This window comes from Callospermophilus lateralis, unplaced genomic scaffold, assembly GCF_048772815.1.
Source record: "Callospermophilus lateralis isolate mCalLat2 unplaced genomic scaffold, mCalLat2.hap1 Scaffold_63, whole genome shotgun sequence".
Lineage (NCBI taxonomy): Eukaryota > Metazoa > Chordata > Mammalia > Rodentia > Sciuridae > Callospermophilus > Callospermophilus lateralis.
In genome coordinates, this window is record NW_027514713.1 from 169599 (window position 1) to 192611 (window position 23013).

At 49.6% G+C, this 23013-nt stretch overlaps 1 pseudogene; it reads left to right on the forward strand.

Annotated features, from left to right (window-relative positions):
- Positions 1-8194: 8194 nt before the first annotated feature.
- LOC143387754 (protein phosphatase 1J-like) lies at positions 8195-17265 on the forward strand (annotated as a pseudogene).
- The last annotated feature ends 5748 nt before the right edge of the window (positions 17266-23013 follow it).

Here is a 23013-nt window from a genome sequence, read left to right on the forward strand (position 1 = left end):
AGTTGCTGGGATTATAGGTATGCACCACCACATCCAGCTTTCTTATCTGTTACAATAAGCAAATGAACAGAAAGATGAGGGGCTTGGATAAGGCTGATTCTAAGGACCTGCGCATTCCATACCCAACAAACAGCTCAAATATGCCATGACTGCACAGATGCTTTGCTGGAAAAGTTGTCACAATCATTGCTTTCCTTTCTTAAATCAATCCAATCCCATCCAAATGTGAGATCACTGGCCTGGCATAAGGGTGAAAGCTTTCCTTCAACTTGTTAGCAGTTTACCAGGGAATCAGGATGCATGGAAAGGTGATGAGTGTGAATTCTTATCTTTGTGTCTTGTGATCAGGGAGTAGCCAAAGAGCTTCAAAAATTTCATCCCCAAACTCCTACCATGCCCACAGCAGGTGGTTCAGAAGTCATGGTGCCATAGACTCTCAATGACCCAAAGTATCTGACTTCAATTCCTCAGCCTGACTGGATATTCCTTAAGGGCAGGAATTGTGTCTTGACCTTCTTTGTCTCTAGCAGAGCACAGTTTTCTAGATATGTGGTTGGAGATCCTTCCATATCTGCTTAGCGACTTGATTAAAATCAAGAGTGGTAATGCTGAATTTGACATGGAGCATGAGTCCAGGTGACTGAATCTCTTAAATTTGCTGGGTGATGACTGGATGCCATTCTTCAGTCCAAGGCTCAATCAAGTATCTCCTGTCCAGGCTGTGATCCCTAAGAGCTATGCGTGACCTAGACAACAAATAATAGAGGAAGGTAAGATGGATCCATTCCAGTGTGCCAGAGACTCTCCAGGATATGCAGGTCACAGTGCTGCTGGCCCCTGGCTCCTGAAGCAGGCCAGGCTGGGAAAGTTAGCCCAGGTGGACCATGCAAACATAAATCAGGCACACTTTACCCACTATTTGATTCCAGGTCACTGTACAAATTGCAAGCACAGTGTAGGCTTTATGGGCTACAAACCTAAACATATAATGTGTTGACAAATGTCACAAGCTCTGTGGTGGGTCTCATTCTCATCTAGGCTTAGGTATATTCAGAATGGCTGTCTCCTTTCTCTGCCTACAGATAACATGCTCTATATCTAGTCAAACTCCCTGCTCCATTTGTTCTGTGCTCTGGGAAAATGGTTGCTTTCTTCAAAACTATTGATGCTGCCTTTCCTTCTCTTCTTGTTTGTTTGCCTGTTTGATGTGTGTGGTGATGGGCACGGAATGTAGAAGGCAGTGCCTTGGCTTGCCCCGCAGTGTCACTAATCTGTACAAATGGTGATGACAAAGAGATGCAACTAATTAACTATGACACACATGGAATTGCTAACAACTTTGATAAAATTTTAATTACCCTTTGTTTCATGGGACAGGCAACAAACCATGAAAATAATAATCCTCTTGGGTGCTGTCACAGCATACAGAGCAATTTGACTAGAGGAAGGGAAGTATGAACTGTAAGGAGTTTAGAATTGTGAGAAAGGGGAAACAGTCCATGGAGAAGTGATGGGCAGAGTGGCTGCTATACCTGGAATTCAGGTAGGAGGAGAGACTCCTCCCTGAATTACCTAGATAGCTTCCCCAATTCCCCACTTTGTTTGTATAGACTTGATGTTTTCCAGAAGCAAACTCTCTGTAGGCAAAGAAGAGAAATCAAGGCATATGTACCATCAAAAAATCTGCCAAAAAGACACACCTGGATTTCTGATCCAGAGCCCTAACGCCAGTCCCCAGAGTCTGACTGTACGTGGAAGGACCACCTGGGGACGCAGTGAGTATCTCACTGCTCACAGATACCACCTTGGGTCATGCCATCCTGCATCCCCAGGGCTCCTGTTCCCCCTTGGCTGCCCCAGGTGAAAGGGGAAGAAGAGGAGTAGAATGAGGTGTCCACCTAGATACCTTAGTGGTTTTGACTTTGTGTCCACTGCTGCAGCTCCATCCCAACAGGTCCGGGAGCACCTTACACTCCTCCCCTGGCAGGCAGGGCTCCACCACCTCTGCAGCACGATGGAGGCTGTTGGGGCAAGAGGCAGGAGTGCAGCTCTAAGCTCTCTGTGAGCACAGCCAGCAGTCAAGAGGGGGGGGGTCTACGAATGAGGCATACATTTCCACACACCCCTGGCATGAAGTTCCGTGTTTCCCTTGTCTTCTGCCTACTCTGGGCTCCCCAGAAAGGCAGAACGGTTGAGGTTTGGGGACATACCCCTACCAACTTTAATCCTATAGGTCCCAGCATCTCATCAAAGACATTGAGGGGGAAATGAGGCAGTTGAAGTTGCCTCTGAGGCAACAATGTCATTGGCACAGAGGCACCAATCTTCAGCTTGGTGTGTGTGAGCAACTATGCACCATGTGCAGAGGTCCACAGACCAGGAGGGCACAAGCTGGCATGCATGTGATCATGCTGGGCATGGTTACTTGGATGCCACTTAAGCATGAGAACAGAAGCCAGAGTTGGTAGGTGGGAAAGGGTGATGTGAAGGAACACACGTGTCCAAGTAAAGGCAGGGTTGAGAGTAGAGCATGTGGAAGAGGCTGGGGAGAGAACAGTAGGTGAAGAGCCCACGTCTGAAAGGCTGTGTGTGGCAGATAGCCTAAAGTATGAGGGAACGTGTCTGTCGGTGTGGGCTGGGCAGTGAGGGACAGCACACAACAAGAGCTTTCCTTGTTTACGACACAGAGATAGTCATATCTGCCCTCCTGTCCCCCAGAGGGTGCCCCATCATTTGAGACTCTGATCATGAAAGCCCTGAGATGGGTATGAAATTGGATCCCCAGCAGATGGCAAGGCCCAACCAGACCTCCTTATCTCTCTGCTCAGAGTCCTCCTGACCAGGGCCTAGATTCTCACTCACCTTCCACACAGGAGGGGTTTGCCCGCATAGTACCAGCCACCTGGCCGGAAAAGCAGGAGCATTTTACAGTCTGGGAGTGCTCATCAATACGGTTCCTATTGCAGCAGTGGTGAGAAGCAATCACCTCACAGGTGCCCTGCTTTACAAGGACTGATGGGGCCAGCCACATCAGATCAAGTCCCCAGCCCAGGCCTCCAGCCCTGCTCCCCTCCCACCCACCTGCTGGTCCTTGAGCCCCTTCTACCTGCTAGGGAGAAGGCCTTTCCTTCCTTCCTTTCTTGTTTGTGTGTGTTGGGCAGGAAGTACTAGGGATTGAGCCAAGAAGCCCTCTACCACTGAGCCTCACCCCAGCCCCTTATATTTTATTGGGAAACCAGGTCTCGCTAAGTTGCTAAGGCTGGCTTCAACTTGCTTCAGTCTCAGAAGTCACTGGGATTACAAGTGTGAACCACTACACCTGGCAGGGGGAAGGTTATTTAAGAAATTTCCAGGGCTTTGGTTTTAGCTCACTGATGGACCACATGCCCATCAGCATAAAGTCCTGGGTTTGATCCCCAGCATCACACACAGAAAAATCCAATGGCAGGGGAGAAAGAAGCAGATGAAATCTTCCTGTTCCTCCCCAGTGAAGCCGCACTCATCACCCTTTGGTAGACCCTGGGTCTGAGCAGAAGAAAGCTGAAGTCCCGCACCAGGTCTTGCCCTGACCTCCCTGCTTTCTCAGGGTGAGGACAAGGGCCCCAGGGCTTACAGTGCGTGGGGAGGATCATCCGCTTATATAGGCTTTAGCAATCCCAGAAGGAAAACCCCAGAATTAGGCCAGGAGGCTAGACTTAAGCCCCCACCTGAGGGCCTCTCTCTCTGCAGAACACCTTCTGGCCTGGAAGGGACAGAGAACAGTGTGTCTGCCCAGGCATCCTCCTGGTGGGGATAGCAGAAGGGAGCAGTTGCCTGGGTGATAAACAGAGGAGGAGTCAGAACTCTGAAATCTATGGATTTTACTTTGCCTCTGAGATCTGCTCGCTGTGTGGAACAGGGTGGGGTGTTATGCAGTTTTCCAGGTGTGCTGGAAAACCTCCTTCCCAGTCCCTGCCACCTCCCCCTAACCTGTGGCAGTTGGATGCTGTGAGGAAGCAGAGGCCAAGAGGGTCCACAGCCACATCAGGCACAGTGCCAGCAGCCAGTGGCCTGCATTCCAGTTTTGCAGGGCCCTTTCACTCATCGTGTGGAGAGAAGGGCACACTTGGCATAGCTCCAGGCAGAAGGGGCTCTCCTAGTGCCCAACCCCAGTCGCTTCTCTGTGCTATGCCATCTGGGAGGCAAGGGTGGGTAAGATGCTCACCTTGTCCCCTGGCAGCTCAAAGCCTGGCACAAAGTCACTGTAGGAAGCAATGGATGCCACAGAGAACAGGGGAGCAAGAAGGGAGAACCTGAGGAGGAAGTGACATTTAAAAGGGGTCTTAGAGCTGGACAATGTGGCACACTTGTAATCCCAGCTGCTTGTAATTCTGAGGCAAGAAGATCCAGAGTTCAGAGCCAGCCTCAGCAAAAAGCAAGGCGCTAAGCAACTCAGTGAGACCCTGTCTCTAAATGAAATACAAAATAGGGCTGGGGATGTGGTTCAGTGTTTGAGTGCCCCTGAGTTCAATCCCTGGTATCCCCCAAAAATTAAAAAAAAATGGGCTGTGGTGTGAGAGGAACAATCATGCTAACTCCCATTTTTTTTTCAGTTCTTAACCCAGGAATGCTCTTGAATTTTTCATGACTATTCCAAAGAGTAGGATAGTTATTACCTATTTTATAGATGAGCAAACGGAAACTCAAAAAGTCTGGACACAACCCAAACAGCCACCAGTGAAGGACTGGCTAAATGCATTGAAGAGAATCTGGGCAGTCTCTTCCAAACAGCTGTGTAAACACAATGGAAAATGCTTTATATAATGATGCATGCAGTGATCTCCAATGATAATCCACAGTTAAGAGGGGGCAGCAACATGTGGGATCATGTGCATAAAATGTATAAAAGAAAGGGATTATTTTTGCTGCTTGAATCGGCATAAACTAGATCTGGAGCCACATGTGGTGGTCTGTACCTGTAAATCTCAGCAATTCTGGAGGCTGAGGCAGGATTGCAAGTTGGAGGTCAGACAGGGCAACTTAGTGAGAGCTTGTCTCAGAATACAATAAAAAAGGGCATGCACTTTGGAGGCCAGATAAGTCTGGCTGAAGATTCCTTAAATGGTGTGTCCTGCAGTGTCCTGCTAGTAGGTTCTATACCAGGCTCTGCATGTCATTGATGTAGGATCCATATTTTAATACTGTTCCTAACATTGCATTTAATAGCAAGATGTCTTTGACTTGATTTTATTCTTTGTAATTCTAGGAACAAGATTTTAGTTTAGCCATTACTGATATTTTTAAAAAAGGGATATGATTTCTTGCACAGCACTTCAAAAGAGAAACAAGCTTCGGTTCTCAATGCTGACCTTTCTTTTTCAGGTACAAGTTTTCTAGCTCAGACAACTGAGAAAAACTATAGACCATTCTTGAGGAATTGGTTACACATTGTTTTTCTATATTGCAGGCAGATTGGGTTGTGATGGTGGTGTGCAGGCAGATACAGGATCTGATAGCCTGGGATGTTCTCTACTAAAATGTTTCTTTGTATCAGAAAGTTTTAGTACAACAAAATAAAGGACAATTTCAGAAATAATAATTAAAAATAAAAAGTGCCAAGGAAGTAGCTGGCAATAGAGTAGCCCTGAGTTCAATCACTAATAACACACACACACACACACACACACACACACACACACACACACACAAAACACCAAACCAAACAAAACCAAACCTCACCAAACAAAAATGTCAAAAAATTAGCTATGGAAAAAACAGGAATAACATTTTTTTGCCATTTAGAAGGAAAAGTGGTTGGCTGAGAAAGAAGATGACTTATTTTTCTACCAATTTCTTTTTTACTCCCTATTTATTTTTTCCTTTTTTGTACCAGGGATTGGACCTAGGGATACTTAACCATTGAGCCACATCCCCTGACCCACCATTTATATCTATTGTTTGTTTGTTTTGAGAAAGGGTCTTGCTAAATTGCTTAAGGCCTCGTTAAATTGCTGAGGATGACCTCGAACTTGCATCTTCCTGCCTCAGGGAGTTGCTGGGATAACAGGTGTGCACCACTATACCCGGCTCTTTTTCATTTTATGAGTTTCAAACCTGGGGAATGTAATGGCCATTTAATTTAAACAATATTTAAATTTAAAAATGGAAAGAAAGCTAATGGAAGTCAGATGATTTGCCAAGGTCAGGCAGCATGGGGGTGGCAGGCGCCAGAACCCAGCAATCTTCCCTATGCCCACCTTGCTTCTGAGCCAAACTCTCTTCCCCTTTCCTTATCCTCCTCCATCCTTGGTGGTTCAAACTCCCAAATCTGTTCCAGAGAGAGGGCTAGAAATGGAGGGAATTCCATCTGGGAAGTAGAGGTACACAAAGGCTGAGAGCTGCCCAGCCAGATCGGGCAAAAGCAGTCTCAGGAGGCATCAGAGTCTCAAGCTCAGGGACAGACCCGGGTCACTACCTCTGTTGCTCACCTAGCCCCTTGGGTCACTGTTGACCTCCCTCAAGTGCCAGCACAATTCTGAGAGTATCAGGGATCAAACAAATGCCAGGCCCCAGCTGCTCTCTTAGAATAAAATGCCCGATCTCTGCCCAACCCTCACACTTCATATCTTCAACTGTCTCTTAACTTACCTTTTGTTTGGATCTTTTAGATTCAGTCTGCTCATCTGCTGGTCTCAGACTCACTCCACCTGGACAAGTAGGAAAGATTTCAGTGAGCTGTGAGGTCCAGAGGGAGCCCAGGCCCTGGTCTGGTAGGGTAAAGGAAAGCTTGGGAGAAGGCAAGGGGGTGGGCTGGCTGGAGTCCAGTTCTGAAGCTGTTCTAGGCAGGGGCTGAGTCTCTTCTTCTGGCTTGGGAATGACCCTTACAGAGTCAGCATGAGCTTGGGACCATTGTCAGGCAGGAGTGAAGCAGCGTTGGGAGGAGTCTAAGAATCAGCACTGTCATCTCTCTGATCTTGGAACAGAGCTGAGGATCAGGGGAGGGTTCTAAGCAGAATCTGCCAGATAGATCCCTGCTGGGAGAGACCTCTGGGGAGGATTCCCGAGCCCTGAATCCTCTTTGCCTGTACCACCAATGTCCCATGGCACTTGCTTCCTGGACTTATATACAGCTGGCTCAATTCTGCCACTGTCACCCTCTTTCACCCCACAGAGCTAGAATGGGGGTACAGCAGGTCTCTGAACTTCAGGCCACAGCTCCCCAACACCTTCTCCTAAGTACTTTTTCTTTTTCAGCCTCCTACATAGGCAGAAGTGAAACGCAGGATGGTGAGGCCCTGGAAGGAAGAGAACACTGCCTTCTAGCCCCCAGCAACAAGGGTCCTACAAAGGGGGAATGAAGGTGTTCAAAGGAAGTAATGGCAATATCCTGGGGATAGGTGAGCTCCCACCTGTCTGGATGTATCTCTTTCCTGAATTGGTCTCTCCTCTCTCCACCCCTATCAGGAAACCTCATTTCAACTATTAGAAATGCAACTTCTCCCAGGTGAGGGGTGCTGGGGATTGAACCCAGGGCCTCAGGAATGCTAGACAAGGGCTCTACTTCTTAGCTACATGCTCAACCTCTCTCAGGTGATCTTGTTTCTGAGCTTCCAGACCCTTCAGTTCCACTCACCTGGTCTCTCTTATGAACCCCAAGACTCAAAAGACCTGGGGGAGGGGAGAGGATTGGGGATAGAGGAAGCTGCAGAAAGCTCCTGAAAATTTTTCTTCAACTTCTATGCTCTACCTCAGTTTCTCAACCTGTTTCCCCCCTCATCCAACCCATGCTATAGTGAGACTGAGTGAGCAGCCTGCACACCAACAAGAAGTTGAAGACGTGAATCACAAGAAGCTCCAACCTTCCACAACCTACCCTCACCCACCCCCAGTGTCCATTCAGTCCTCCATAATTCTGAGCACTTTCACAGGGATCTACCTGCCCTACAGCAGTGCCCACTGTTTACCTGCTGGCCTGAGGTCCGCACTGCCTCTGAACCTGGGACCAAGACTCAGAAAGCAGACTACTGTCGGGTGCCTCCAGTTTGAATGCAGTCCAGTTCAGGGCTATGTCTGCGTCCCTCACCAAGTTGCTGCACCCCCAGGATGGCGAGGCTCTGGCCAAACCCATATCACCCATGCAGCAGTGATGAGAGCTCTGGGCCTGGCTTCAATCAGTCGGATCCTCTCTGATCCTCTCGCCTGAAGGCCAGGGAGCATGCTGCGGATGCTGCAGTCTAGGCTCAGGTGCCTCCCCACTCCTCCAGCCCTGCGCCAGCACCGCCGCTTCCTTCAGGGAAGTGTGGGGCGCTCGGCCGGGCTGGTGGGCACAAAGGCTCAGGACAGGAGGAGGGAGGGGAGAACCACTGGCCCCTATGGATTTGGTCAGATAGGTAACCCTGAGGAAGTCCTCCAAAACCTGCAGGTCTCCTGACGCCTAGTTCTGTGGCACAGGGGAAGGAGGTGATGCTCAGAGGTGAAGGGAAGCAGCGCGATGGGGGTGGCGGTGGGGTGCTGGAAGTGAGGAGTCATTGCCTGGACCTGCAAGGTGTCTTTGAGCTTTGAAGATTCCAGAACTGCATTGTCCAGTTGGGTAGTCGCTAGCTGCATTTTATTTAAATTTAAATCTAAACTCATTAAAACTTTACTTAGCACTCAAATGATATTTAAAGTGTCCAGTAGCCACAAGAAACTAGGAACAAGTGTATTGGGCAAAGCAGATATAGAACATTCCCATGGTTGCAGAAAGTTGTTCCATGTCCTCCTCCTACTAGGGCTTGATTAAGGGGCCTTCTACTAGAGTTACATCCCTGATCCTTTTTATTTCGAAAGGAGGTCTTTTATGAAGGGGATATATGTGTGTGTGTGTGTGTGTGTGTGTGTGTGTGTATATATATATATGTGTGTGTGTGTATATATATATATATATATATATATATATATATATATATATATATACACATACCCCTATGGATGATGGGTGTGAGTCTCAACTTGGGAACCAATTTCTGGGACCCAGTGTCTGCATCAGAGAAAAATTGTAATATAAATTTCCACTGTAGATTTATTTATTTAGGTACTGGAGATTGGACCTAGGGGTGCTTTACCACTGAGATACATTCCCCAGTCCTTTTTAATTTTTTTTTTTATTTTGAGACAGGGTCTCACTAAGTTGCTTAGGGCCTTGTTAAATGGCTGGGGTGGCCTCCAACTTGCCATTTTCCTTCCAAGCCCCTGGGATTATAGGCATGTACCACTATGCCTGGCAATTGTATAATTCTTTGTAAGGTTATATTTTGTATGTGAAAAGTACTAGGAAAATAAAGGGCACAGAGGTTCTGTGAGTTTTTCTCTTCATAGGAGGGACATACCTCTTACTGAAATAGGGCTCTGGGGTTGGGGTAATATGGAAGGAAAAGGCAAGGATGAAGAAATGGTAAGCAAACTATCCCTGAAACACCAAATAATAAAAATAATAGGCCCTGAACCCCTGCATGTGGACTGTGAAAAAGGGGCCTGGCTTGAGGCTCTCCAGTCCCCCTTTATGGCTAGACATTATCAGTCTGAACTAAGGAAAACATCCCACAGATTTGCTTCTTCCCAGCCTGCTACCTTTCTCCTCTCACCTTCTGCCACCTTGATATGGGTAGGGGCAATGACCATGTTACCAGGTCTGGGGCAGTCTGAAGATGGAGGAGGTGTGATGATGTCAGGAATGGGTGGGTAGCTCAGGGAGATGAAATTCTTATGGTCTGGGCAGGCTGGGGTGCTGTTCAACAGCCCACAGATGCTGCCAACTTCCCTGGGGATCATCTGGTACAGAAGCAAGGGGTCTCCAGGCCCTAACTCTTTGGACTATTTTGCAGCCACTCCATAGATGCTGGAAAGAGCAGGGAATAAGGAGCTGTGTGACAGTGAGAAGTGATAAGTAAACTATCCCAGAAACACTGAATAATAAAAAGAGCCAGGAGTCATATTTTTCTTCAGTCTTTGAGCTGGCAGTGATGTTATGTCATTTATCAGAGAGCTGGTTCCCGTTTTTCTAAAACAGGAGAGGAACACCCATAACAAGCAGCAGCGTGTTCTTTATCCCAGTCTTTGCTGCTCTGTGGGGTCTGATGTTTTTTCCCTCTTGTGACTTCATTTGCTCTGGCTTTCTGCCAAAATCTCGGGCATAATTACAGAAAATCCATACACCTGAGTGACTTTTGTAGGCCAGGAAAGCCAACCCTTCTGGGAGCACAGTTTAGCCTGGGGTACAGAGTATGCTATTGTCAGGAAGCACTCAATGGACAGAGCCGAGAGGTAGGGTCCCTATAATGAACTTGATTCTAGTGGCCCATGATGGCTAGCCCAAATTGCATTAGGGCACAGAGACCTTGGCCTCATTTGAACTGTGTGTTGTGTGGGCGTACCTGGGACCTAAAATGATCTATTCCCTGATACCAGGTTTAGGAATAGAGCTCTTCCCAGGTCAGGTCAGTACCACACTCCCCCAGGAGGCAGAAAGCAGAAAGAATAAGCATCCCACCTGGTACTTGGTCTAGTTTCAGTCCTGGAGCAAGTGGGCTTTTAATCCACCCAGGCAGGAGTTTAACCTGGCCTCTGTATCACCCTGGTGAAAGAGAACTTGCCCAGCATTCCAGGATTCCCCAGCCTCTGAGCAAAGAGAGAAAGGCAGAGGAGGAACCTCATCCCTCTAACTGCTGTCATCTTCTTCCTAACTCTCCCTCCCTGATTTAGAGAAATCAACTTGATTCTCAAGTCAGAACCAGGTTTTGGTATCAGGAGACTGATGTGGTTATGAATCTCTCAATGGCCATATGATCTCTTCTGACACGTCATATTAAATGACAGGTACTTCCAGTCCCGTCTCATTTGTAAAATGGGAGTGACAAATTGGTGTATAGAGTGTGCTTTGTAAAAGGCCTACTTCCCAGTAGGTCTTCTATAAATGGTATTTATTTGTTTATTATATTACGTTGTTATTCTTATTAACTGATGAGAAGTCTAAATCTGAGTGTACGGGGAAGGTTCTGAGAAAGTAAGTGGGGTAGGAGTGGCAACCGCTCTCCCACACGTGGAAGTGGCCTTCAGAGATAACAGTAGCGTAAAGAGTCCAGGAATTTACCCCGCCTCTCTGATCCAAGGTGATCAGCTGTGACCTGCATGGTTACCATTGCCTCCACTCTGCACCAGCTGGCTGCTCTCGCTCTCACTCCAGTATCTCCAGAGGTGTTGTCACACCAGCTGTTTCACACCCAGCGGCCCCGAAGCGTCTGTTTCGCTCTGAGGTCATCAGCTTAGTTGCCCTGAAGGCAGCCTGACCACCCTGAACCAGGAGCGGGGAGACCACCTCCACCACCCTCGTCACAATAAGGAAGGTCTAATTGATGTCTCTCCTACAGCACGACTGAAGTAAAATTTCCTTCTCTCAGACCTTTCCCACAACAAACCTTCTCCCTCTGAGAAACTGCTGCAGGACGAAGCCAGAATGAGGTGGAGAAGAGATCGGGAGCCAGTGGGGCGATTTCCTGGGTGGCCTACAGCTAGGGGAAGTTCTACCTGGCACAGCCCCAACCCGGCAGGGAGCCAATGGCCTCAAAGGACCAACAGGGGTAAGCACCGCCCACGCCGAGCCCTAGGGGCAGGGCCTAGGCCGTGGCCAAGAAGCACATTGCTAAACCTGGTGCGCTCGGCAGTGGCGCACCTGGTGAGCTCTAGGGGTGCTTCACCTCCGTGCACCAAATCCCCAGACCTGCCCAGCATGACCTCGGCGCCCCCGGCCACCGCTCCAGAAACGCCCAAGAGCCCTCCAGCCAGGCCAGGGAGCGAAAGCGGGGCGTCAGCAAAGACCGTAGAGGCTCCAGCGAGCTTCTCCAGAGCGACCTATCTGCAGCTGAGTCCGGGGGGAAGGGGGGGGGCTGCTACGCACAGAGGACCACGCGGGCCGGGCTGTGCAAAGCCCTCCGGACAGGGGCCGCAGCCTTCCCTGGAGCACTGGCAACACCGAGTGAGCGCCCCCCCTCCCCACCCCCGCACCCAAATCTGGATGGGACTACCACTTCTCCCCAACTCTGCATCCCCGCACCAGGGATGCGCCCCCCCCCGCCCCCGTGCTGCGCTTGGAGCCATGAACCCCCCTTTCCCAGGACCTTTGCTATCCTCTGGGCTTCGGGCACCACCCACTCCAGGCCCTCTCTTCAATTGGGTGCAGCCTGAGTCAACTTCCTCAGGACTTTGTAACTCGTTGATCACCCTCATTCTCTCCCCTCAAAACCCCGTTGTCTCCCAGAGCTGGGGTGTGGGGGATGGGGGCCCCTGCCAAAGATGAGTTGGCCAGTTCCTAATGGCGGCTTGGCAGTTTAAAGGCTAAGGGACTGCCGGGTGGAGGCGGTTGTTCAAAAAGGAGCGGAGTTCCTTCTAACCAGGGGATAGTGGTTGGAAAGACTATAAGCAGCTTCCCAGCCCTAGAGCTCCAGTTCCCTGTCCCTCTTACCGTTCCCCTCACCCTCCACACCCAGAAATAGCCTGACACCAGAAGGCCACCGGCTCCCAGGGTGGGGGAGGGGACAGCCCACTGCAGTGGGAGGGTACCCTTTGGACTGCATTCTCCAGGTGGACCTATTGGTGCAGCAGATCAAGGAAATAGACGCCTTGATCAGGACGGCGGGCATGCTCCTATGCTACATGGTTTTTTTAATGTATCTACCAGAAAACCTAACCCTGAGGGAGTTGGGGATACTGAGATTGCTGAGAAAGGTGGCTGGTGGTCTCATGGCCCCAACATCACCTCTTTTAACTTCCTACAAGGGAGAAGTTTGTGGTTAAGTGGCTCCTTCCCAGTCCAGGTGGGCCTATACTCTTACTCTACTTTCAATTCCTCTTTCCGGATCTGGGCTGAAGCACTTCCTCACTGCCAAACAGGCAGAAACTTTTGCTGGGTAGTTTTAGGGTGAGGGTGAGTGGGCCCATCAGTTTTGGATTGCTGGGGACAAAGTACTGGGAGAACTGATTGAGGTTGGAGGTGGAATGAAGGGTCTTGGTGAACAGAGAAGTAAAGCTTCTTACCCTCATCTTGGCTACTCCAGGAGAACCCCTGAGGGAGCCGCTTTTGCCACTTAAGGGGGGATCTGAGGCAGGCAGGTGCTATTGTCTACCTTTCTATGAAGTAGGGCCTGCCACCAAGACAGTATTCCTCATCAGTTCTACCTGCTCCTTTTCTCTCTGGCCTGAATCTCAGGTGGCTGTGACCTTTCTCAGCTTGGCCAGCCGACAGGGGAGGATGTGTATATGTCTAAGGTAGGGGTTATTCCAGGACCTCATCTGGTGTCCAACCTGATGTGGTCACTCTGGCCTGGCAGGGTCATCAATGCTGGAAAGAACCTGCACAATGAGGACCAGGCTTGCTGTGAAGTGGTGTATGTGGAAGGATGGAGGAGTGTTACAGGGGTCCCTAGGGAGCCTAGCTAAAGCCCAGTAAGACCTCACCCCTTCTCTTAGCCTCCAGAGACACAGACACTCATCCTAAGGGATATCAGGCATCTGGTTTTATTTCTGAGACTGCCTCCTAACTCACTAGCTTTCTGTGTTTGCCACAGAACCCTTATGTGGCATTGAATCATTAAGTCCTGCCATGTCAGATGATTGTTTACTTTTCTACTTCAAATGTAGATGTTTGTGTATTAGGGATAATTTAATTAATTACTGATGCTGATTTTTGCATCTTTTATCCTCAGAATTTGGCTTTTTTGAGGCTCTCCTTTCTTTTGACACATAGTGTGCCCTGGGTGAATAAGTGACTAAATCTAATTAGCCTGTAATGCCAACCTCTCTGATATTTATTGGATGCCTACAGTCTTTTTCTTTTCCCTATACTATACTATACACACACACACACACACACACACACACACACACTCACACACACACACACACACACACACACAGATTTACTCACCTTCAACTTTTCCCCCCACCAGGGACTCTGCTTCTATTATTGGGGCCTGTTTGATGGACATGCCTGTGGTGGAGCTGCGAAATGGCCTCATAGCTCCTGCATCGCCACATCCGGGAGCAACTAAAGGACCTAATAGAAATACTTCAAGACCCCTCACCACCTCCCCTCTGCCTCCCATGCACCTCAGGGACCCCAGGTTGCTCTGATTCTACTCACTTGATTGGTCCTCAGTCTTGCCGGTCTTCACAGAAGGAAGTGACTCATGAAAGCCTGGTGGTAGGGGCCATTGAGAATGCCTTCCAGCTCATGGTGAGTGGGAGGCCTAGGCCAAAGGCTGGCTAGGCAGACACTCTGGCCAACTGTGTGACAGTCAGGTGGCCTTAGGGACTGACCCTGAGAACCTACAACATCATTGAGAGCCAGAGCAGAGTTTGGTTCTGAGGGGAGGCAAAAGGGATAGTGTTTCACTATTTTTCAGTTGTGGTCTGGCTGTGCCAGATGATTTCTGCAGATGGGAGTGTGGAGGGTGGCCCAGTGTCTGCAAACTCTTCTTTTACTCTCCTCCCTCTTAACTCTTACTCACTTGGCAGGATGAGCAGATGGCTTGGGAGCGGGAGTGTCATGGCCACCAAGTAGAGGGGGGCTGCTATGCACTGGTTGTGGTGTACCTGCTAGGCAAGGTATATGTGGCCACTGCAGGTGACACCAGGTATGGAGGAGAAGGGCTTTAAAAGTGGCTACAAGGGACCATACTCTCTAGGATGGGGGGATAGAAGAGTGAGGTGGTGGGGTTCAAAGTCAAATATTGGACTTGGCATGGTGGCACATGCCTGTAATCCCAGAAACTCAGGAGGCTGAGGTAGGAGGATCACAAGCTCAAAATCAACCTCAGTACTTTAGTGAGACCCTATATTAAACTGGGTCTCAAAATAAAATCAAAAGGGCTGGGGATGTAGCTCAGTGCTAAAGCTGCCCTGGGTTCAATCCCCAGTACTTTAAAAAAATAAAATATAATATTTAAAGAAACCCCAAAGATTGAAGGAGCTTGGAGGACCATAGATATAAAGAAAGGCCTGATATATCCACAAGGAGAGGAAAGATGGAGTCCTGGATAAGGGGTCCTAAGTGGAAGGCCTTTTCCCTCTGGAATTATCCATGAAGGGGGCTGAGGAGAGCCAGGTCTTTTCTGTCTCTGGGCAGGGCCATCATTGTCTGGAATGGTAAAATCATTCCAATGTTCCGGGAGTTTACCCCGGAGACTGAGCACCAGCGTCTTCAGCTGCTTGTAAGTTGGAACCAAACTTCCTACCCCCATTGTTTACTGGTTCTTGTGCCTCTCTGCACTCTTGTCCCTGAGAATACCCCCCCAACCATACTCTCTCTCTCTCTCTCTCACACACACCACCACCACCACCACCACCACCACCAGCAAACACAGAACACTCCCTACTGGGAGCTTCTTGGGAAGGCGGCTGTGTGGGCTGTTGAGTGCAGGGCTGAGCCCAGGGGATAATGCTACAGAAAGGAGCCTGAGCTGGCTTGGAGCACCCACTGTGGCCCCAGCTGAGGAAGGAAGTAAAATCATAGGTGGGGGAGGGAACAGAAAAGGCCCCTGGGCTCTGGAACTGGACTGCCTGGATACTGAATCCTGGTTTGTTGTTCTCTGCTAATTATGTGACCTTTGGCAATTCCTTAACCTCTGTGTGCAGTTATAGTTCCTAACCCATGGGTTGTTTTGAAGAGTAACTGAGTTAATATGTGTATCAGAATAGTGTGTAGCATGTGGAACTATACTTAAAGGTCTGCTATAATAAATAACATCTAGCCAATACAGTGTGGTGCACCTGTGATTCCTGCAACTCGGGAGCCCGAGGCAGGAAGAGCATAAGTTCAAAGACAGCCTCAAAAAATTAGCAAGACCCTGTCTCAGAATAAAAATTAAAAAGGGCTGGGGATCTAGCTCAGTGGTAAAGCACCCCTCAGTTTAATCCCCATTACTGCAAAAGAAGAGAAAAATAACATAATCTATATATTGTACCAGGGTATGCTGTGAGTGCAACACCCTCTGGCCCTTTGCTCTGTTTGGCCATTCTCAACCCCAGGGCTTCCTGAAACCAGAGCTACTGGGTGGTGAATTCACCCACCTTGAGTTCCCCTGCAGAGCTCAGCCCAAGGAGCCCGGGCAGAGGATGCTGTACTGGGACCAGAACATGACTGGCTGGTAACACTTCCCTCAGAGCTGGGTCGTTCCCATGGCAACCCAACCAGTCCCTCACCAGTAGCAAGATGGAAGCTGAAGGCTGGCCCAAACTGGGAGTTGGGGAATGGGGCCCTTCTAAGGGTTTGTGTGCTTGTGTGCAGCTCCTAGAAGAGAGGGGGCTTTGATGCCTAGGTGATACATCTACTCCCCCCCTCCCCATGGCTACAAAAAGATCGAGCTGGAGGACCTCAGGTTTCCTCTGGTCTGTGGGGAGGGCAAAAAGGTAAACTCCACAGTAGAGGTGGGAGAGGGCAGGAGGACCCACCACAATTTGTCTAGGGAGGTGGAGGTTCTACCTGAGGGTAGGTGTGGGAGGGCTGTGTGGTTTCAGAGAGCCTGGCAGAGGACTAAATAGAAGTCCCCCTCAATGTTTCCCTCAGGCCCGAGTGATGGCCACTATTGGGGTAACCCGGGGATTGGGAGACTACAACCTTAATGTCTGCAGATCCACCCTGCCCATCAAGCCTTTCCTCTCCTTCTTCCCTGAGGTGAGCTGTATGGGGGCCTCCTTAACTATACCTTCCCTCCTCTGTGCGTCTCAAGCTGGCTTTCATTCAGGGTCTTATTATCCCCAAGCTCCCTGTCCAGCAAACCCCACACCTCAATCCTCCCTATACTCTTTCCCCACCAGTTTCGAGTGTATAACCTGACACAGTATGAGCACTGCCCAGACGATGTGCTAGTCCTAGGAACAGATGGCCTATGGGATGTCACCAATGATTGTGAGGTAGCTGCCACTGTGGACAGGGTGCTGTTGGTCTATGAACCCAATGACCCCAGTAGGTAGGGGTTCCATGGCATGATGGTAAGGGGATGGCACTGGCAAAGGAAAGGGCAAAGGGAAGCAATGCTTGGTGACCTCATGTGGGCCTCTGTGTCTATTTTTTTATATACATGAATGTGCACATGTGCTCCTGGCAGGTATACAGCTCTGGCCCAAGCTCTGATCCTGGGGGCCCAGGGCACCCCCTGGGATTGTGGCTGGCATCTCTCTAACAACAAGCTGGGTTCTGGGAATGACATCTCGGTCTTTGTCATCCCTCTGGGAGGGCCGGGCAGTTACTCCTGAGGGGCTCAGTCCATCACTCCCACCACCATCTAGCCTCTCCATGCTTACCCTCTCTCAGCCCAAATTCTGCAGTTGCCTCCCTTTAGTGGCAGTTTAACCAAAAAAGGGATATCTACTAGACCCAGAATTACAGCTCTTGGCAAATAAACCTGGTGGATAAAGGTGTGTGTCTTTATTTGCTTTGATTAGAAACTAAAAGTTAAGGAAAAGTTATGTGCCATGGTGGAAAGGACATCAGAACAGCCCAAAAAATGAATTTTTTTCCAGGTTCTTCTTTCTGCCCTCTCCTCTCCTCAATCCACTCACTTGCCCTGAGTGTTCTCAGACACTTCTGTAGCTTCATCCATCTGCTGATGTTTCTTCCATGTTGGGGTCTCTTCCCAAATCTTTCCTGAGCTTTAGATTCAAACATACCAGTCATCTCCCAAACATTTCCATGAAAGCCCACTGGCACTTCACCTCAACACATCTCAATCCACTATTTTCCCCATAGCATGTTTCTTCTCTTACTTCATCTTCTCAAAGGGCATCAGCTTGGCTGCTCAAATTAGAAATCTTGGAGTTGGCAACCCTTTAATTTCCTCTTCATCATGCTAATCAATAACTAATACCATCATGTGCTATATGATGACAATGAACTGCATTTATGATGGTATACAACATATAGCCTTGGTGTGTAGTAGGCTATGCCTTCTCAGTTTGTGTAAGTACACTCTATGATGTTTACACAACAATAAAATTGCCTAATGATGCATTTCTTATATCCCCATAATTAAATGATGCATAACTGTATTGTTGAATATATACATTTATGTATCTGTGTGTGTGTGTGTGTGTGTGTGTGTGTACCTTTTCCCACATATCTTCACTCCCACTGTCACCTCCTTAGTTTTTCATTATATTAGTTTCCTAACTCTAGCAGCTCCTTGCTGCACCTGAGTAAAATTCACAGTCAACTCCTGGGCATGGCATATAAGGACCTTCATGGTCTATCTCCTGTTTCCTTCTCCAGCCTCATCTTCCGTCACCTTCACTGTCTTCTGGGGAGTTCTCATGACTCTGTAGGCCTGCAGTAGCTTCAACTTGTTATTTAAAATATACACATCAACCTAATTTGAATACTTCATTTGTTCTTCAGGGCTGGGCATCCCACAGCTAATGCATTCTCTCCACCCCCCAACAGCAAATGCCTCCTGTATGGCCACCTGCAAGAGTTGTCCATAGGGAGTGGCAATTAAGAGCAAGGTCTCTAGAGTCCATTGGTTTGAATTCTAGGACCAGACCCAACATCAACTCTGCAATCTCTCTGAGCCCTCATTTGTTTTCTCAGTAAAATGGAGATAACACTACTAGGCCATCAGGTTATTATGAGGACTGAAATACTTAACGTACATAGAGTCAGGTTCCATAAGAGTTAGATATCTTGAGATTGTCTATATTCCTCATTTAGACTGTAAATTATTTGAAGGCATAAATCAATCTTCAGCACATAGCTCTCACTTCATATGAGTGAACTATTGAGTTGATTAAGAGGCCTGGGGACCAAACTGGTCTTGAACTCAGTTTGCTCATTTACCAAATGTGTTGCCTATACTTCAGATCTTTAAAGTCTGTAAGACTTCTAACATGCATCCATTCGGCAAATATTTCTTGAAAACCGATCATTTGCCACACACTGTGCTAGATGAGGGGAGGGGAAGACAGGAGGAGCACGGTAGCCATCAGAAGACAGCACCAGCATTGTAGTCACACAGGCCTGACTGTATAAATTCTTGCTATCAGAAATCTCAAACATTTGCTAAGCTGCATCTTCAAACCTCAGTTTCCTTACAGGCAAAAGGTTATGGGTATACTTCCTCTGAAAGGATTGTGACAAGTATTTAAAAGGTTGAGTTATGTAGTTCCTAGAATACACAAGTTAATAAAATGTTGATAGATTTTCTCCTTCTTTGCCCACCTCCTCAGTCATTTTTACAAGGAAGATCTACATGTAGGTAAATACGGTATGTAACAAATCATAAGAGGCTAAGTGTCACTAATGGCACAATAATACAATAGGAGTGGGAACTGTATTCTCGGTTGGGGATCCAGAAGCACTTCCAAGAGTACCCTTGGAGAAGTAGGTAGGAATTGGAATCAGGGAAATTCCAGGCAGTGGAAGGAAGGGAATACGAGGCAGAACAGTGATCTTGGTCTGCAGGTCCCAGAAGGTCCTGGAGGACCTTCAGACTAGGAATGAAGTCAGGCTATGCTTGCTCCGCAAGGATTCTAGTGGCAGAGAGTGGTCTTCTGCACACACCACATCCCACTCCATCTCCCGCGTGGGCTCCCGGGTTTCCCTGTCCTGCCTCCCGCGACCGCCCAGGTGGGGCAGGAGCAGGTGCTGTTTGGCCGCGGGAGGGCAGCAGCTGCCCTCCCTGAGGCCACCCCAAGCGCCTCTCAACTTTCCCGACGCCCATCTGCCCCTAGGGGCTGGAAGGCGGGGCAGAGGCCGAGTCCTCCGGGGTCCCACCCACTCCGGTCACCGCCCACTCCTCTGCAGTCCTGGCAGCTCACTGCGACTCTCCTTCCAGCCTCTCCCCCAGCCCGGGACAGGCGCCCCCAATCCTCCAGCCGCAGCCAAGGCGACCTGTGGCCCCCTGGGGCTGGGGCCGGTGATGGGCCAAGGGCCGCCACCGGGCCGACCCTCCCCCTGCTGGCCCGCCCTCCCCGCCCTGGCGCTGAAGGAGGGCGGGGCGGGCCCCGGCCCCTAGGGTCAGTCTCAGACTCCAGCACCGGCCCGCGCACCTGGAGGCGATAGAGCGGAAGGTACTGGGGTCAGGGCAGGGGGAGAAGGGTGTCCCAGTTCCCGGGAGAACACTTTCCTCCTCTCCACTCGCAGGGAGCTCAGGCGGGGTAGGCGAGGGGGCTTTGGCCGGACTGCGGACCGCGTTCCCTCCCCTTGGAAGGGCTGCGCTGGGGTCAGGCCTGCTGGGCTCCTCCCTGGACTGCAGCGAGGGGCCCCAGGAGCGGCCTGGCAGGGGCTCTCTTTTGCTGAGGTACAGAACAGAGCCCTTTCCCTTCCCTCCGGGCTTCCTTGAGTCTCCTCCGCGGAATAAGGGGGCGGCCTTGATCTCCCTCCCTGGCTAGCCCAGAGGCCCTGGCTAGTCCAAGCTGGATGGCCCAGCGCGGACCTGGCCTGGGCTGCTGGGCATGGGCTGGGAGTTCTCCCAGGCCCGGATGGTGGAATGGCTCTAATAAGGGCACAGTGTGACCCTTGGGGGCTGCCACTGCTCGGTGGAGGTTGGACGACGCTGCCATCGACAGTCCTTGGAGATTGCCTGGGGTAAAGGAGATCCGGAAGGATCCAGCCCGTGTGTGTTAGTGTGTTTGTTCATGTGAGTGTGTGAAGAAATCTACCCTCCACACTCCCCAGCTAGGCTAAAGATTTATTTTAGGGGTGTCGGCTGGGGAGTCCGGGGCACAGAGTTCTCTCAGTTCTGGCTTTAAAGTTGAGAAAAAGATGTCACTGAAGAGTGAGTCTTTCCCAAACTTCAGGGGGAGTGAGCCTGGTAGGAGGCCCACTGGATCTTCAGGAAAATCAAGAGAATGAGCTACATATCCACATATCTTGTCTCAGGGGAGGAGCCAGAAGTTCCAGGTTCCTCCATTCCAGCTCCACTTCAGTCTCTGCGTGGGGTTTAGTTGCATCTTTTAGGGTCAGTGGGGCAGTTCCTCTGTGGCAGTCTCTCACAGGGAACTGTTGTTCATGCCCTCTTGCCTTGGGCCTTGTGTCCTGGCCTGGCCCGGACTGCTTGCTCTTCTGACCCAACCAGAGCCTGGAGGGAAAGTCTTCTGAGCTGTGGGTTCCTGGTCACTTAATTCTTGTCCTTGTCCTGAAGTTCTGGCCTCTGCCTCCCACCATCTGGTGCCAGTTGCCTTGCTGGGGGATGGCAGTGGTGCACTCTTGCCTAAGTGACTGGTAGATCAGTAGTGATTGCTCTGTATCCGCACTGCCTGGGTGGGAGTTAACCCAGTCCGTGTTTACACAGCTGAATGAGTTGAACTAATGGGAGTAGGTGGGGGAGTTGGAAGAAATCCTAGAGTCAGTCACCTAGGTAGACAGGGATGTGCTGGCAGGGCACATCTTCCCTGTCATTTGCGGAATCAGGAAGAGCCCCTTTGTGATCTGGAGAGTGGCTCCTATAAATTCTCAGTGACTCATATCCTCTTCCCCCACATCCCAGTTTTCTGAATGTGTAAGTGGAGGAGAGGGAGGGGCCACCTAGCATCCCACTGTAGAAGAGAAACAGCCTGGGGCTGGAGTATCCTGCTTCCCAAAAAGCAGACCAAGGCTATATTGTGTGAAGTGGTGGGATGCAGGAACTAGAAGAGCTCAGCCCAGCATGACAGGATGTGGGACTGAGGAAAACCTAGGTTTGAGGCAGAGATCAGGTTACTTACCATACTCTGTGCTCCCTGCCTAGTTGGTGCAGGCACTGGTCCTCATTTGTCATTTCTTTTGTGGCTCCTCCCAGCCCAGGCTCTAGCTCCCTCGCTCTTCCCAACAGCCTAGATTTCATTTGAGCTCCAGAGCCCACCCTCTCTTTCTCCCTGACTGCAGCGCTGGGGAATCTAGCTGGGTGGAGTTTGGCTTCCCTCCCTGGGGAAGGAGGAAGTGAGGGGAGCTGTGAAGGTGTGATGAACTGCAGGTGTGATTAACTGCTTGTTCATGTGTGTTGGTGACTAGGGACAAATGCTAACACTGGGAAGCTGACTCCTTGCCCTGAGTCACAGGGAGGGGTGGGCAGGGCATAAAAGTGAGCTGGATAGAGGGAGGAAGGGGCTGTTCCAGAGTGGGTAAAGGTGATTCCCTAGTGGATTATTCTGTCGCTCTGCTGTGGTGGATGAGTGACTCCCTATAGTGTAGTCATTGTCCCCTACTGAGGGCGGAGTAACCTAGTGTTGCCACCAGGCCCAGGAGGAAGTGGGGAGGAAGGCAGGCTGCCTGAATGTGAGTTGTGGGCACTGCCTGGACTGAACCTCCTTTGTGTGACTCCAGGCTTTGGGGACCGACCGGGTGGGATGGGTCAGAGAAGCTGCTGGCTGCTGCCTCTGTCTTTTGTCTGGGCTTTCCTCCTCCTGCTCTTCTTTACACATCTGAGGTGACATGTAGAAAGGCAGAGACTCTGAAGGCATACATCCCTGCTTTGAGTGCTGTCCTTGACACTCTGATTATCTAACCCTTAGTGTTTTTCCTTGTTGGTCAAAATGGGAAGTGCACCATTCACCTAAAAAGCCACTGGAACCTGAGGGAAATAATTTTTGTCAAAATACCCAACAAAGAGAGGGCACCTGGGGGCTTTATAAATATTCCTTCTCTTACCTATCAGTCACCCAGTAAGTGGTTCTGCTAGTATCTGGTTTTGTACAGGGACTCCTTGTTTGTGACTAGGCAGGCATGACTCAAGCTGAGGGACAATCTGTTCTAGATTACACCTTAGCAATTATTAAACCTTAAATGTATCAAAATCTTGTTACAAATGAAGTCTGTCTCATGACTCCAATATGCAAAGCAGATAAAAGCTGGCTCTTTTGGAGGCATCCCTGAACACCTTGCTGAATGTTTCCCCTCAGTTGAGTGGACAACATTGAAAGTCATGTTTTCTGGTTCCCAAGTGGGTTCTTCCACCTCCCACTGCTATATTTTAACCCATTGGAGAAGACCTGTCCCTGCCCCAGAAATTAGGAATCTTAAACTCTATTTCC